The sequence below is a fragment of the Lissotriton vulgaris genome, chromosome 11, assembly GCF_964263255.1.
Source record: "Lissotriton vulgaris chromosome 11, aLisVul1.2, whole genome shotgun sequence".
NCBI lineage: Eukaryota > Metazoa > Chordata > Amphibia > Caudata > Salamandridae > Lissotriton > Lissotriton vulgaris.
Window position 1 is genome coordinate 938131000 of NC_141699.1, and position 16407 is coordinate 938147406.

The window sequence follows — 16407 nt, forward strand, 5'->3', positions numbered from 1 at the left end:
CACGCCCACTTTGCATGTCATTAGTGATAAATATCACTGACATGCAAAGTTGGGCCCAAGATGGTCGCTATCTCCTACTAGCTGTCGCTAACTGGTGTTAGCGACAGCTAGGTAATAGGGAGATAATTTTATCTCCGCTTTCTTGGCTTTTAAAGCCAAAAAAGATGAGATAAACCCCCTTGATAATATGCCCCGTGATTTCTAAAGAAGGAGTATTGTATTTGCTTGCAAATATTTTGTCTGCACCTTGTTTAGTTTCTCCGGACTGTTTTTGTCTACTTGATGTGTTTATTTTGGCTCTTATATCTCAGAATAAAATATACACATGCTAGACGTGGGAGCAGAGGCATTATACGTCTTGTTTAATTTCTCTCCAGCTTTCCAGTATACTCTCCTTCAGGTAGAGGTCTGCCCTAGCCAACATGGTAATACCCTGCGGCAAGTGGATTTAGTCATGCACTGCTTCAAGATGCAGTGATGGAATGTAGAAACTGTTGTGATATGGCTGCACTATTAGAATCAGAATACACAATAGGCTCACTTAGTAGAGTGTGGCACATGCCCATGGCCTTCTTGTGGTGGGGCATGTAATAGTCTAAATACCATGAAGATATTTTTATTGTCAAGGTACATAAACGAAGTTATGTAAAGAAAGCCTACACTTAACTATAAATAACTATAAATACTTATCGTGTAGATATTCTGGTCCTCAGTTTTGTCTCCATGGCCATTTGGAACCACTGGAGTCGCTAATAAGATGTAATACCACCAATTAGCATCCTGAACAGGATGTTGTTTATTATCCTGAATTTCAACTGTTGCTTTATTATTTATTATTAGCCTAATAGGTCTAATTTAAATTTCATTTGATCACTTCAGTGCCTGGTTTCTAACATGTGAAGAAAAACCCCTGACAATCTGATTGTTTCTGTGAATGGATCTCAATATTGTTTTTCCCTCACTTTTACAAAACAGTTCTTTTTTATGTGTCAACATGTTAAACATGCACTGTGCTGGCCGAGGTAACTTGCCATTATTTCAGCATAGGTTTTGCTAATACTCCACACTAACATCTAACAAATAGACTTTTACACCAGATTTTTTTTAAACAGGTACATTGATTTGTGATTGAAGTTAGGATTAAAGCAGCTGGCCCCACCCACAATTCCATTTCATGTTTAAGCACCTACTGATAGTTAAAGCTATTTAAGATAAGATTCTATACAAGTCATAAAAGTTCCAATGCTCCACTGAATGTTGGGGAAAGTAGGAAATACATTCCATTATTTAATTTCTTTCCATATTTTCCCTACTCTTTGTATCTATGAGGTTTTTGGCAATTTCATTGCAAAGAGCAGGGCTCAAGTCGGGGTACCACGCGGGTGGACGGCGTCCCCCCACTTAGTCCACCGCCTCACTGTTCTTTCCTGGATGAAGAGCTGGATGACTAGGGCTCCGGAGCTCTTCCGGGACAACCTGTGAGATGGCTTAAATAAACATTATTAATCTATTAATTTCATGAATCTGAAAAAATATGATTCACTAAATCAGACAGCCAGGACCTGAGCGCGGAGGGGTGACAGAAGGTCAAAAGATAGGACTCCCTGTAATGAGAGGGACTACCTTTCGTGACGTCACTTCCTGTCGTGACATCACTTCCGGTGACACCACCTAACTTGGAGCGTCCCCCCACTTCTTTGTTTAGGACTTGTGCCCTGGCAAAGAGTACTATCTTTCCCTATGGTTGATTCTCTAAGAGTGCACTAACACCAAAGTTACAGGAAGGGGAACATTGTATAAAAATTTATTATAAATAAAATAAATAAACATGAAAAGGACACCACGCTACCTTTGAAATCTTATCACGTCACAGGGTATAGCCCATGCCCAAACATTAGCCCCTCAAAGGTTTCCATTCGTTACTGAGGGGCAATGGGAAGGACCAGGGCAGGAATTATAGAACTACACAATATCGACTGCCAACATATCGCCACGGTAAACATCTACGGGGCTATATAGATTTGATATTCTTAATTCCACATCTACTAACCTTGATGAGATGTTCGTAATTTATATTGTGGAGTCAACATAAGTGAGGCTGGTATTAAAACTGTGGGACTGCTATTGAACATCTTGATAGCAATTGCAGTACATATATATGTCCTGCAGCTATGAGACAATTGTACGTCATAATATCATCTACAGAAATATGTAGCATAAATATTGTGAACTGAATATAAATTGCAAAAATGTCAATGATCGTGGACCTTATATTACCTCCAATGGGGTGATATTTGTAAATGGTATATAGGACACAACATTTATGTGAGACAATATTTTCGGATAACGATAATCGTGTCCAATACTTGTGGGACCAATAGTTACATTCGAAGGGATGTGACCACTGTTTTTGGTCACCTGTCCTGGTTTTGCGACGTGCGGTACCTTTTGCAACATTCAAATGCTTGTAATATAGCAAAAGAAAGGTTTCCGGTCTAAATGTCTGACTATTTGCAACAGAGTAGGATTTAAGGATGTTTGGAGCTTCCTAATACCTAAATAGAGTGCTGTAAATTAACGTATGACAGTGCACCAGCCGCGACACATAACGCATGATGTTTCTTATTATGGCCCACAAAGTGTCTAAGTTGTATTTATTGACCAGATGAGGGCAAATGAGTTGGATGTAGTCTTTGCCCCTCCCACTGTGGTTAAGGGATCACCATGAAAATGCTAAACACCAGTACCTTTATGTACCGGAGGCGGCTCTCCCATACGATCCCTTATCCATAGAGGTGTGCACCTTCTTCCAAGACACGAGTTGTTAAAGACCATTTGAGTGATCAACAAAAAACATGCACCGCCTTCCCCGAATGGAGAGCAGGAGGAATTGTCCTGTGCGGGAGTCATTCCTAAAGCAAAACTTCGAGAATCAGCAGCAGTCAGAATTTGTGCTAAAAATTTCGAATATTTTTATACCCCACCAGGGCCCTTATTTATGGGGCCTTGCGTCAGTTTTGCGCCGCCGGTGCGTCACTTTTTGTGACGCACCAGCGGTGTAAAAAAATGCGCCTCGTTGCGCCATAGATGCGTCACTTTTTAAACCCCTGCGCCACATTATACCTGCGTCAGGTATAATGTATGCAGAGGGGGGCGTTCCCCCGCAAAAAGCCTCGTAATAGTGACGCAGTGAAATCTATGAGATTTCACTGCTTCACTTTTAGGACGCTGTTGCGTCAAAATCTTGCGCCTGCCTCACAGCAGGCGTAAGACTGACGCAAGCCCTTTCACATGGGGCTTTCCATTGCTGGAGTTGCGTCACTTTTGTGACACACTCCAGCAATGCGTCACTTTTGCGCTTACAGATACGTCAGAAATACTGACGTATCTGTAACTCCTTGCGACATGATGCGTCATACATTAAATATGACGCATCAGGAATGTCGTAAGGAGTGCGCAGTGAAAAGTGACGCATCGCTGTTTTCACGCAGCGATGCGTCACTTTTCATAAATGAGGCCCCAGAAATTTAACAGGATGTAAATGCTGCAAGGAAATAAAAGAATTGCTAAATCAATTTTTAACGACAGCAAGTCATAAATCACTGGGCTAAAGTGTTTTTCAGAAATCTGTTAAATGTGGAATAACAATGTCCTGTTCGTGGTTTTAGTTAGGTTCACACAAATGTCAGGGCTATATTATGAACCAGAAGCTTTCAGACCCGCAACCGGGTGCACACACCTTTCATTCGAGCACTACCTTCCACCATTGGCCACAGTGACCCTGAGATGACCCCTTACACTGTGCGCAGTGTGCTTTTTCCGCTCGCATGCAAAGGTCAAGTTAAAAAGTACTGGATCCGAGCCTACTCCCTTCGGCACCCTGGGGTTGTGTCTATATGCAGCACTGCACCCTGTAAAAGAATCTAACGCTTTAATGTGCTTGAGGAATGCAGCTTTCTATCTCTGCAGAAACTGCTCAGCAACGATTAAACAGAGCTGTCCCTTCGAGCACTGTACAGACTCTAATCACAGGTTCCCATGTCAAGCACTGTGAGACAGCATCAGGAGATGCTGCGCGTTACAACCTTCTGTCACACATTTCATCGAGGCCTTTTTATCCGCAGAGGTACCTGCTTTTTAATAGAAGCTAAGTGCTATTTTATGACATGCTTTATGACACCACTATATTGTGAGTGTTTCTGCATTTTGGCAAGCGATTCAGTGCCCCAGGAAAAGTGAGCGCACACGCTTTATATCTGCAGTATTTCATGTGTGCCATTTTGGCATCTAATGTTTACTAAGCGTGCTGGGGTTCTGAGTGCTGGACGAGCACATTTACTATGTCTCATGTCTCAGACCTAGCTCTCGGCCCTTGCAGCTCCGCTGGTTGCGCCACCACTGCTGCCCATTTCACCTCTCTGCTAGGTAGAGGTTCGAGACCCTCCTCCACCCACGGGCTCCTGTCTGGCCCTCATCCCTGTTGGTCCTGTGGGAGAGCCTTGATCTTCTGCTGGTCTACTGTTGTCTGTCTTCGTGTTGTGCCCGTTTCAGTCTTTGTCTGTATTTTGTGTCTGTCTTTTGTGTCCTTGTGTCCTATTCTCCGTTTTTTCATTTCATTTTGCCCCTTATTTACTTTCTGCCTCTGTTCCTGTTCGTGCCCTTTGCGCCCGTTTTTTATGCTGCTGCCGCCCCCACGGCCCCTCCCCCTGCCAGTTTCCCGCTCCCGCCTGCCATCTGTACTTCCCTACCCCTTCACCTATTTAATGGCAGCCTCTGTGCGGCTGCACAGTGGACACGCCAAAGGCGGACCAAAGGCAAGCCCGTCTGTGCCCATCCACGAACCGACCTCCACCAGCGCCAGGGACCCTGGTTCTCCATCAACCCACCGCTACGACTCAGCCGCCCTCCTTGCACTCAACCCCGGAAGGAACAACAACTGCCAGTTGTCGACGCTAAACAAAACTCAAGGCCAGTTCTCCTGCCGCCGCTGCCACTGAACCTTCACGACCCTCCGCACCACCATAGCAGCCACCCCGACGCCGAACGCCAACACCACCAAAGCCCTGAAGTGCATCTTCCTCAATATGCGCTCCCTGCACAGACATGGCATAGAGATCTGGGACCTCGTTGACACCCTCTCGCCAGATGTCGCCTTCTTTACGTAAACTTGGACCAACGCCTCCTCTGCCCCAGACATCGCCATTGCCATTCCCGATGGCTACAAGATCTAGAGGGAGGACTGTCCTAACCACCAAGGAGGAGGACTCGCCATTGCACACAAGAGCCCTCTCCAATTCTCCACCTCTACCAATAGCGACTCCTCCGCCACCATCGAAAACCTTCACTTCCAGATCCAGACTAGCCCTAGAACCACACTTCATGGCACGCTCGCCTACTGACCCCCTGGACCTCGTGCTTCGTTCGCCACTACTATCGCCGACCTCATCGCACCCCACACCATCGCCTCCATGGACTGCATACCCTTCGGAGACTTGAACTTCCACCTCGACAACCTCAGTGACCCAAACTTCTCCGCTCTCCTGGACAACCTCGCCAACATCGGACTGAAACAGCTTGTCACCACCCCTACCCACTAGGCAGGACACACCCTCGACCCCATCTTCGGCGGTGCAAACAACATCCGCCTCAGCCACACCATGCAGCCCATCTGGATGGACCACCACTGCATACACTTCTCTTTCAACACCGCCAACGCTCTCAAACCCACTCCTTGCCCTCCGTGAAGGAAATGGAGCAAGGTCACAGAGAAGTACATCAACTCCACTGTCATCCACAACTGCCCACCTCAACGGATGCCAACTCTGCAGCTAAGGAACTAAACTACTGGATCACCAACTGCGCAGACAAGCTTGCACCCCTCCACACCACCGACAGACAATGCCTCCTGAAGGCCATCTGGTTCACCACCGACCTTCAAGAAGCCAGACGCTCCTGCAGACGTCTCAAAAAACGATGGAGAAACAGCCAAACCACAGAAGACCAGACCACCGACAAGAACGCCATAACAGAATACCACCAACACATAAGATCCACACAAAATCCTCACCAACTCCAGCAACTCCAAGGAACTCTTCAACAAGACCCAGCCATTCACCAAATGCCCCAGCAAATCCACAGACATCACTCCCTCCCAGGACCTCTGCAACAAGCTTGGCTCCTACTTCCACCTGAAAGTCAAGGCCCTCTATGACAACTTCAGTGAACAGACCCCAGAAACCACCCTTCCTTCCAGTGACAACAGCGGGCCCACCATTACCGCCTGGACCCCGGTCACCACCGAGGATACCACCATGACCATGAAGAGCACTTACTCAGGAGCCCTTGCTCTCCGCACATCTTCCACCGCCGCCTCTATAGCACCCGAGCTACAATGCACCATCAACACCTACTTCAAATCTGGCACTTTCCCCGATGACTGGAAATACCCAGAAGTCAAGCCCCTGCTCAAGAAACCCTCTGCAGATCCGATGGACCTGAAGAACTACAACCCATCTCTCTCCTTCCCTTTGCAGCCAAAGTCACTGAGAAGATCGTCAACACCCAGCTGACAATCTTCATCACAGGGAACTCCATCCTCGACCCCTTCCAATCCGGATTCCGCAGCAGCCACAGACAACATCTGCACGCTCCTCGACCAAGGCAACACCGCAGTTCTCGTCCTATGCGACCTCTCTGCAGCCTTCGACACCATCTTCCACAGCACTCTCGCAGCCAGACTCCACTACGCCGACCTACAGGGAACTTTCCTTGACTGGCTCCGCTCCTTTTTGCTGGCAGAACCCAAATGATAACACTATCAGTCAGGTCATGTCATCTGGGTGACCCATTGTGTTTAAAGAAGCAACATCCTACACGGCGCATGTTATATCACCTCTCCACATGTGCTCTTGTCCATTGAATAGGTATTTTATTCGGAGTGAGGGCTGTATCCTGATCTTGAAGATATCACCTTCCCTGTCGTATGACTATGAAATATAGTCTCACTTGTAAGTTTGTATCATTACTTGCATTTCTCTCTTCTTGAGTTACAATAAGGTACATTTTTATCCTGTCTAAATGTATTATGCTGTTTTCATATGTTATTCTACATAATAAGTTGGACGTACTCTGAGTAGGCATGCATAACATTATGTACTCTTTTAGACAAATACTGTACAATCGCTTAACATAATCTGTCAATCCTTTGACACAGAGTGAATAAATGTATAGACTTAACCGGTTCGTATGAGGGGATGTCAAGTACATTTTATGTATTGTTATTTATGAACTGTAATATGCCTGTTATTGAATCTGTATTGTATCTGGTGAATTTAGAATACTAGAACCTGTATAACTGATATTGGTTTCTTTCTTTCTGTAAATATATTTCCAGATATACCATCGATTACTCCTGAAGAAGGCGTTTTCTGCCGAAACGCGCGTCGAGTTTTCTAATGTTTCTCAGTAATTTTGGCATTGATTTCATGTATTTTTAATTAGATTATAGAACCTGTGTATACCTACTGCTATTTAGTTATGTATAGGTTTGATTTTGCATATTAATGTGTTATCATATAGTCTGATTTTTGTTCAGTCCCTATATGATTTTTTAAATATGGCTATTAAAAACATGTTTTTATGTAACTTTGTATTCCCTTGATTGTTCCCTATACGACTGGTACAGGTTTAGTGTTCACCTCATTTGTTCACGGCCTAGGTTTTACTCACATACCCAAATGATACCTTTCCACTCCAAACCTACAGAGATTAACTGTGGAGTACCACAAGGATCATATCTCAGTCCCACGCTCTTCAACATCTACATACCCCCCCTCGCTGCCATCGTCAGACAACATGGACTCAGCATTGTATCCTAAGCCGATGACACCCAGCTCATCCTCTCCCTCATGAAGGACCCCGAAACCACCAGACTCAGCTTCCAAGAAGGAACGAAAGACGTCGCAGCTTGGATGAGCAGCAGCTGTCTAAAACTCAACTCAGAGAAGACAGAAGTCCTTGTCCTTGGACCCATCCCCTCAGCTTGGAACAACTCATGGTGGCACTCTGCCATCTGCAATTCCCCCACCCCCACAGACCACGCCCGGAAACTCTGCATCATACTCAACTCCTACCTCACCCTGACCAGACAGATCAACGCAGTCACCTCCCCCTGCTTCAATACCCTAAACATCCTCCGCAAGACCTTCAAGTGGATCCCCCCCGAAGCCAGAAAGACCCTCAACCATGCACTCATAAAAAGCAGACAGGACTACGGAAATGCCCTCTATGTTGGAATCAACAATTCCCTGCTATGAAAACTCCAGACCATTCAGAACACCGCAGCCTGACTTGTCCTCAGCATCCCACGACATGAGCACATCACCCAACACCTGCAAGATCTCCACTGGCTCCCCGTCTGGAAGAGTGTAGGAAGGTGGATTTCTGACTATGGTTACCCCAGATTTATTGCCTAGTGTTTAGCTGGTTTTCGACTTAGTTGGCCTGGGATCCTGCTAATCAGGGCCCAAGCTATCTGCTCTCTCTTTAAAATGGACTCCATGTACCTTAGGTACATCTCCAATTGGCTATTGGGTCACCTTATCAGCCCCTGTACAGTGTACTATAGGTACCCAGGGCATAGGTGCATCCAAGGCCTACCAGGGGCTGCAGCATATCTTTTGCCACCCCTGGCTGGCCAACGAATCTGACACAACTGGCTGATCACTCAGCTGGGGCAAGGTGGTGTAATCACCCCTTGCTTAGATATAGTATACCTATGTCTAAACCTATATGTGGACACATATACACCTATAAGTCACTCCTATGCAGGCCTTAACAATCCTGGAGGCAGAGTGCTTGGTTTTATGTGAGATGGTGCTCTGGCATGAGCTGAGCCTGTCTGCAGCTGTCAGAACCATGTCCCTTAGCTGTTCTGGGATATTGCCATACCATATACTCTTAAGTGCATTATAATCCTCACGGTTACTTGCTAACTTTGGTTTGGCTTTATCAAAACATGTCGTGTAAGGTATCATGTGCTTTGGAATACTACCCCCTCGCCAGTCCTGGTGATGGGGGTAGCATTCCACCCTTCTAGAGGGAGAAGACATGTTACTTTCCTTAAACGTAGTTAAATCTAACCAGAGCCTCAGCATCACAAAATGGATGCTGCTGCCACAGACATGAGTCTGGCCTCCTGCTGCTGACCGAAACTCCGGCAGGGGAGGCCTGGACAATAGGTTTCCTGTCACAGGGAGGTGTTACACCACCCCAGATAGGAGATAGTGGATTGGGGCAGGGAAGGCTGAATGAAACTAGACACTGCCTGAGGCACACAAGGTGTCCCATGCAAAGTCCAGTTCAAACCGATGCTGGGGCACTCCAGCCCCAGATCTGGCATGAAACTGGACAAAGGGAAAGGGGTGTAACCACCCCCTTCCTGGGTCCCACCCATAGGAGGGACCTAGCAGGTGATCCAGCCCCTTGATTTGGAATAAAGGTAGGAGCTGTGCCATAGCACATCAGATCATCCTGACTGAAACTTTGAAACAAAACTCTGGACCCTTTGACATCCTACTCAACGTAGAAGACTGAAGAATCTCCCTTGTGGTCAAGGAGTGGCCACCCTGTGCTAACAGGCACCATCAAGAGCATCAAGGCCTTCTTTGTCGTTGCTCCCGCCGGAGCTTGGGCAACAGAGACCAACAAGACCCAGACTCCGAGACATTCGACATCCTGAGCCACAGTCCCAGCAAAGCTGAGACCTGTGGAGGCAACAGGAGACGTGGGACGGGCCATCTTGGAAAGTCGACAAAGTGCTTCCTCTGCAGCTCCCGAGGCACCCTTGATGCTGTACTTTGGGGTTTGAGAAGCTCCAGCCCCGAGCAGCCTGTTCACTGAAGATCACCTCTCCACACTCACCAAGTCCTGCGTGGAGCCCTTTTGCACTTTTCCTGCTCAACGCTTTGTCTGGTCACTTGCCAGTTGGCTAGAGGCCTCTGAGAAAATGATCCTTTGATTTTGAACTGCTGGTCTGGTTGCTCCAGACTGGCCCTAGCTCCTCTGAAAAGGAGCCACCGATCTGACCTTCCCGGTCCGATCCAGAAGACATCTTTGAGTCCTGCGTGGGTTGCATTTGCCAAGGCTTGGTGACTTCGATTCAAGAACCGACACCGCTGACCGTAAGATTCTTGGTGGGACAGCTTGTGTTCACCGGCTGGTCATCCTCGATCCTTCCTGGTCCACGTGGCAGCGGAGACAAACTACTCTACAGCACCTGATTGCAATCCGACATTTGACTGGTTCCTTCCTGGTTCCATCCTGGTCACTGGCTAGTGACCTAGACTCTGTCCCCTCTGCTTTCAGGTACTCTACATCTTCGATCCACCCTCGGATCCAACCTGACTCTTCTCTCCTGGTCGCCTGCAGCATCTTTTCTTCTAAGCTCCATAGAACTCCACAAAGAAACCCGATGCACTTTGGCACCTATGAACCCGCTTCCTGTGGGTGAGGTAACGAGGGTACTCCGGTGACCCTGTAGTGATTTACATCCCTAGTGTCCTAGTTTCAAGTGGCTAAGTTCTAGTCCAGTCGGAAGTCTCCTAAACCTATCATTTTCTGATTTTTACGCACCATTGACTTGTTAGGTAAACGCGGTTGCCTATAGACACTGCTCCCGCATCCTGTGGGCCTCCTATGTCCTAACCTTTGTTAGTCCAGTGTAGGCCCAGCAATTCCCAAGGCCCTAGGCCTTACCATTGTTTGTGACGTAGTACTTATACCACTTTTTTAATATATGGTTTGAGTGGCCACCCGGCCTATCCATAATTGTGCAGCTTATTATATGTTATATTGAGTTCTTTGTTTAACGCTTGTGCTTCTGTGCTCATAAAGAGTATAGGGGATTATTCTAGAAATAAATACATATATTTTGTAATGTATAACTTGTGTGGTGTCCTTTCATTTGGTATTTAAAGGATTGCATATGGTAAAACAGCTGGCAGAGCCAGAGCGGGTGGAAGAGCCTTCTCCTTCATTGCGACCAAAGCTTGTAACGAGCTCCCAGTCAACATCAGACGCTCCCCTATGCTGCACACCTTCAGGAAGAGCCCCAAGACCTGGCTCTTTGGCTAAACTGGAGCTGCATTCCCCCCTCGAATTGAGACCCTCTCAGGTGAGTAGCAAGCTTTACAACCCCGGATTGATGTGTCGGCCATTGAATGGTTTCAAGTATGTGTGTGTGCGTGTACTTGTGCTTGTGTGTATTACAGACCATGAGTTGAAAACTATGGAGCGTGAAAAGAACAGTTATTATAAGCTAAGGGCCCAATTCACATAGATTTCGCTATGAATAGGTGTAGTTTAACATTCTCCTATTAGATTTACATCTCCATAACAGGAGTATGCCATGAGCACTCCTGTCTTACTTAAGAATTACTCCTGAAAGTCAGGAGTAAGTCAAGAACAGTGCAGAGTATGTTACAAACATTTAGGGCCTCATTAGGATGTTGGGGGGGGCGCCATCGACAGGCTGTCGATGGCAGTCTGTCCAACATCCAGTGTATCATTACGACTTCTGGATTAAGATACCGGCAGTTGGAGCGATTTGGGCTGGGGCAGAGGCAGTCACCTACGACAGGCTCAAGGAGCCCATCGGGGTAGTGGTCATAGCCTAAACCCTACAATGAAGGTGGTGCCTGCGGAGGCCCTGCCATAGGGATTAGGATGTCCCTTTCATTCAGCCTTTACATGGAGGTCTCACCTCCATGTAAAGGCAGATGGATAGGGACTTTGGGGGCCCCTAGCAAGGCCCCTGTGCCCCATGAGCCTCTGCTGTGGGGGGCCAGGGGGGCACATGTGGTGTCCCCCAAAACATCCACATGGTGCCTGGCACATGGTGCCAGGATGTTTGTAGACATGCATTTTGCTATTGTGGCTTGTGCTGCGACCCTTTACCTGCATGTTTCGGACCACCTTCACAACGGTCGGATCATAATATGGTGAGTGGAGCCACAGACTACATGTCGGGAGGTCTCCATCACGCAGCAATGGCGGTCAGACGCTCATCGTAATGAGGGCCTTAGATGCCAATCTTTATCAATTGGCCTTTTGTATGGAGTACAACACATATATATTTCAAAAGACCCTAATCAAACAGGAAAAGTAATTATTTATTTAAGCAAAAAATAGCGCTGTTAGCTGTCTCTGCCTGTCTCCCAAAATTGCCTCTGCTTCAATAGAACTCAATGTGGAAAATACATTCCACTGATTTGTTTTTAAAATCTCCCTCTTTCCTGTTCTTAAATGTTGGCATGAATGCCCACAGACCTTTCCTGGTCCAACACCTATCCCAAAGACAGGTTTTGCTGAGGTTAAGAAGGCGAGTTATGAGAAATCTGTCCATTAACTGTATGCATGGTGTTTTCTGGGTCAGACACCACTTTCTCTGTGCTTCCTCTCAACATAAAAACGAAATACCACCTGGTTTTCTGCCAACACCTTCACTTCCTTCACAGTCCTCAATTTTGAATTATAAGTCCTCTCCTACAACACTATGTCACCTATGTCACCCCTTGACCTCTTATTCCTTTTAACAATCTGAATACATAAAAATGTGTTTCAGATGACTTTGAGAGAACGCAGCCCCAGGTTGCATATGTTCTCACTTTTAATGGGTGCTTGTGACACTAACTGAGCATATTTTCCTCAAAAACGTGTTGGCACAAAATATTGAGTTGTAAATATCGTGAGCCACAAATATTGGAGAAAAATACAGCGATTCAAAAATATCACTGTCTGGAATTTTGGGCCGGATTGCAATGTTGGATTGACCGCGACCGGCAGGCCGTCAATGGCGGCCCGCCCCACATACATGTCATCGGTCCAACCGCTGCATCACAATGCAGGCGGTCGGACCGCAGAAGTCGAGGGAAAGACTGGCACCTCCAACAGGATCCAAGATCCCGTTGGGGCAGAGGTCGGAACTGTATCTCTACCAGGGGGTCAGTGCCTGCGCAGGCACTGCTGTAGGGATTTCGATGCTCCTTTCCAACTGCCTTTTCATGGTGGTCTAAATGCCATGAAAAGGCAGCAGAAAACGGACTTTGGGTACCCCGTGTTGAGCCCCTGTGAGCCACTGTAAAGTGGGCCCGGTGGCACATGTAGTGCCCCCCACACATCCATACACTGTGTGACAAGCACCACATGGTGCCTGGCACTGGCATTGGCTTCAGCACAAGCCGCAGTGTAAAAGGGCACTTTTCCGACCACCACAACGGCAATTATATCCTAGTTGGGCAGTCAGACTACCAACTGCTTGTTCTGGCGTTCTCCTGACTACAACAACAGCAGTCGGCGGCCCAACCGCCTGACATTGTAATCAGCCCCATTGATTTTTTAGATAAGTGATATCATTTTTAATAATATAATTGTTGTTAATATCGTTTTCAATAATATATTTGTAAAAAAATGATCATTTATTATTTTTTTTTAGCTCATATTAATTTATGTGTTACTATTGTTTGAGTGATTGTTATTCTTTTTTTATTCTAGTTGATAATTTTAGTGGTTTACAATTTTTTGTTTAATTGTTAATAGTAATTTATAGTGTTGTAGTAGATTTGTTGGGGGAGATGGTGGGAAGTTAATGAGGCAAAAACTACATATTAAATATTTTTTAATGAATTATGTGATTGGTATTAATTATGTAAGTTATGTAATGCTGATTTATTTTAGTTATGTTTTTAGTGTGGGTTGCTAGGTTTATAGAGGTATAGGTTAGGAAAATAATTAAGTAATTATTAATTAACAATTAATAATGTATTAGTAATTATTAATTTATTATTAATTATGTAAATTGTTTAATAGTTATATGTTTTTGATATTTTTTTGGTAAGGACTACTTGGTTTGTAAGGTTATATGGTGGGAAGTTAAGTAAGTAATAATGAATTAACAATTGATCACTAAATGTTAATTATTTAATTGATTATCAATTATGTAAAGTGTGCTATATATATATATTTGAATTACATTTTAATTGCAGGATGTTGGATTTGTAGGGGTTTAGGATGGGATAGGGGAATGTGTGTGTGTTTATTCATATTTTTTTGTTTAGAGTTTATTATCTTTCTACATTCATGGGGTTATCCACATATGTAATGTGTTTGAAATGAAGTAATTTCCCTGCTCTTGGTTAGATTGCAGTAGAAAAAGAAACATTAATGTGTTTGCAGTCCAACACTTTCCCTACTATTGCACTGTTTGGAGTGGGAATAGTACGTTTCAACCCTCCATAGTCCAAAGCTTTCTCTACTGTTGCAATGACTGGAGTAGGAATAGTAAATCCACCCCCTATGAAGTCCAACACTCTCCCTATTATTGCAGTAAATGTAACCCCTATGAATTCCAACACTACCAATATGTGCATACACTACTGTGGGAATTGTATATGTATTATTCTTAGACTCTAATAGATTTCAAATATTGATTGAATAGATTGTATAGCTTTAATTGTTTAATTTGGTAAAAACGTACTTTATTTGTTTTTTCTGTATGTATATATAGATATATATACGTATAGTGTAACATAAGTAATAGAAATATTTATTTTACAATACATATTAATGTAATAATATTTTTAATGCCTTACTATGAAGAAAAAAATAAAATATATATATATATATATATATATATATATATATATATATATATATATATATATATATATATATATATATATATATATATATATATATTGTCCATTGCCGGTTCCTTTTGCCACTCAGACAGCGCTCAGAACGGGTGCGGCGCCCTGCAGCTGAACCACGCTGCTAATACATTCTCCACAATTCCCTCACGAAGGAAACAAATGGGTCGCACTCCACGGGTTATATTTTGCAGTTTTTTTATTTTCTCATCATATTCCACAGGCAGATATTACGATCTACGCGTTTCGGTATTTCAAATACCTTGCTCACGATATATATATTATACATACGTATATGTTTCCATTACAAATAAACACACACACATATAACGCGTCATGTGATCAAGGTCCAGATCGGACCGAAACGCGGCATGGCGGCATGAGATGCGGGGCGGAAAATTTAAATAAATGAAAAACGCACAAAGAAATTGGGTCCGTTTGTCTATCTGAGTCCGTGTTGTCCATTGGATTCCTGAAGGATAGAGTACTGCAATATATATATATATATATATATATATATATATATATATATATATATATATATATTGCCATTACAAAATAAATGTAAAATATTTTTAAAATAACTTAACCTGTAATACATAATGAATTTAGTTGCGTGCACTACATCGCATTTCTGAATGCAGTGCACACAACGAAATTCGTTTTATTTATTTATATGTTTACTTACCTGTACAACTCCGTAATCCATAGATTACTACCCCCACCCTGCCCCTCCCCCTCCCCACGTCACCACCCTGCAGGTACACCCACTACCAACCGCGGCTGCTTACCAATATAGGTATAGGGACTCAATACTTTGATAAACAATATTTTTGGCACGATATTAGTGTCAATCGATATTGTTCACTTCAATATTGTGTCAGTGATCACTCGAACACGAATGGCCTGTCTACAGCACATGCACTAACTTGTGGGTTAGGCACCTGCACTGCAATCAGCACACAGCTTGGAAACTAGGACAGCGGTTCATTAACACTGTGTTTCCATGTAGGTGGGTCCTCTGACATTTTCAGAAGATGCTGATGACGCCCTCATGGTGAGCTGAAGCGCTAACTCCCAAGCTAACCTTCATTTTAGTACTCTTACAGTGCCAGGGTGCAAGGTGCACCTGAAGAAACACTGGCAGAAGGGGATACTGCCTCAGTCTGACTTTAGAGTGGGCACTAAAGGTACCCTGGGACCCTCCATTCCCCCCTCCCAAACGACACCCTTGAGAGCTGCACTAACTTTGCTCTATTTTCTGGATGGCTCACCACTAGTTTGACCCTCCAGGGCGTTTATGCCCATGTCCCTGTGTTTGCAAGATTGTGCAGTCACACAGACAAAGGTGTGCTTTTCTTTGCATGGTGGCCACGAGTTACATTACAGAAGGAACCCCACAATTATTTGGCATCTCTTTAGTAACAGGAAATTCCTCGAGTAGCCAAAACAATTTTGTTGGTGCCTTTTGACTTCCGAGGGAAATTTCTGCAATCTTACAGCAGCCAATCCTGCCACTCTGCCTTAACTTTTCAAGGTTTCCCTTTTATGCAAATGTGTACATGCACTCTATGGAATAAGAACATGGGCGTTGGGACTTCTGGTGGGTCACCTGCCCAAAATACTAAACCCCACTCCCTGAACTACACATGCAACAGTAGAGTGAACAATCTTTACAAAGAAAGGAAGAGACCCCAATCAT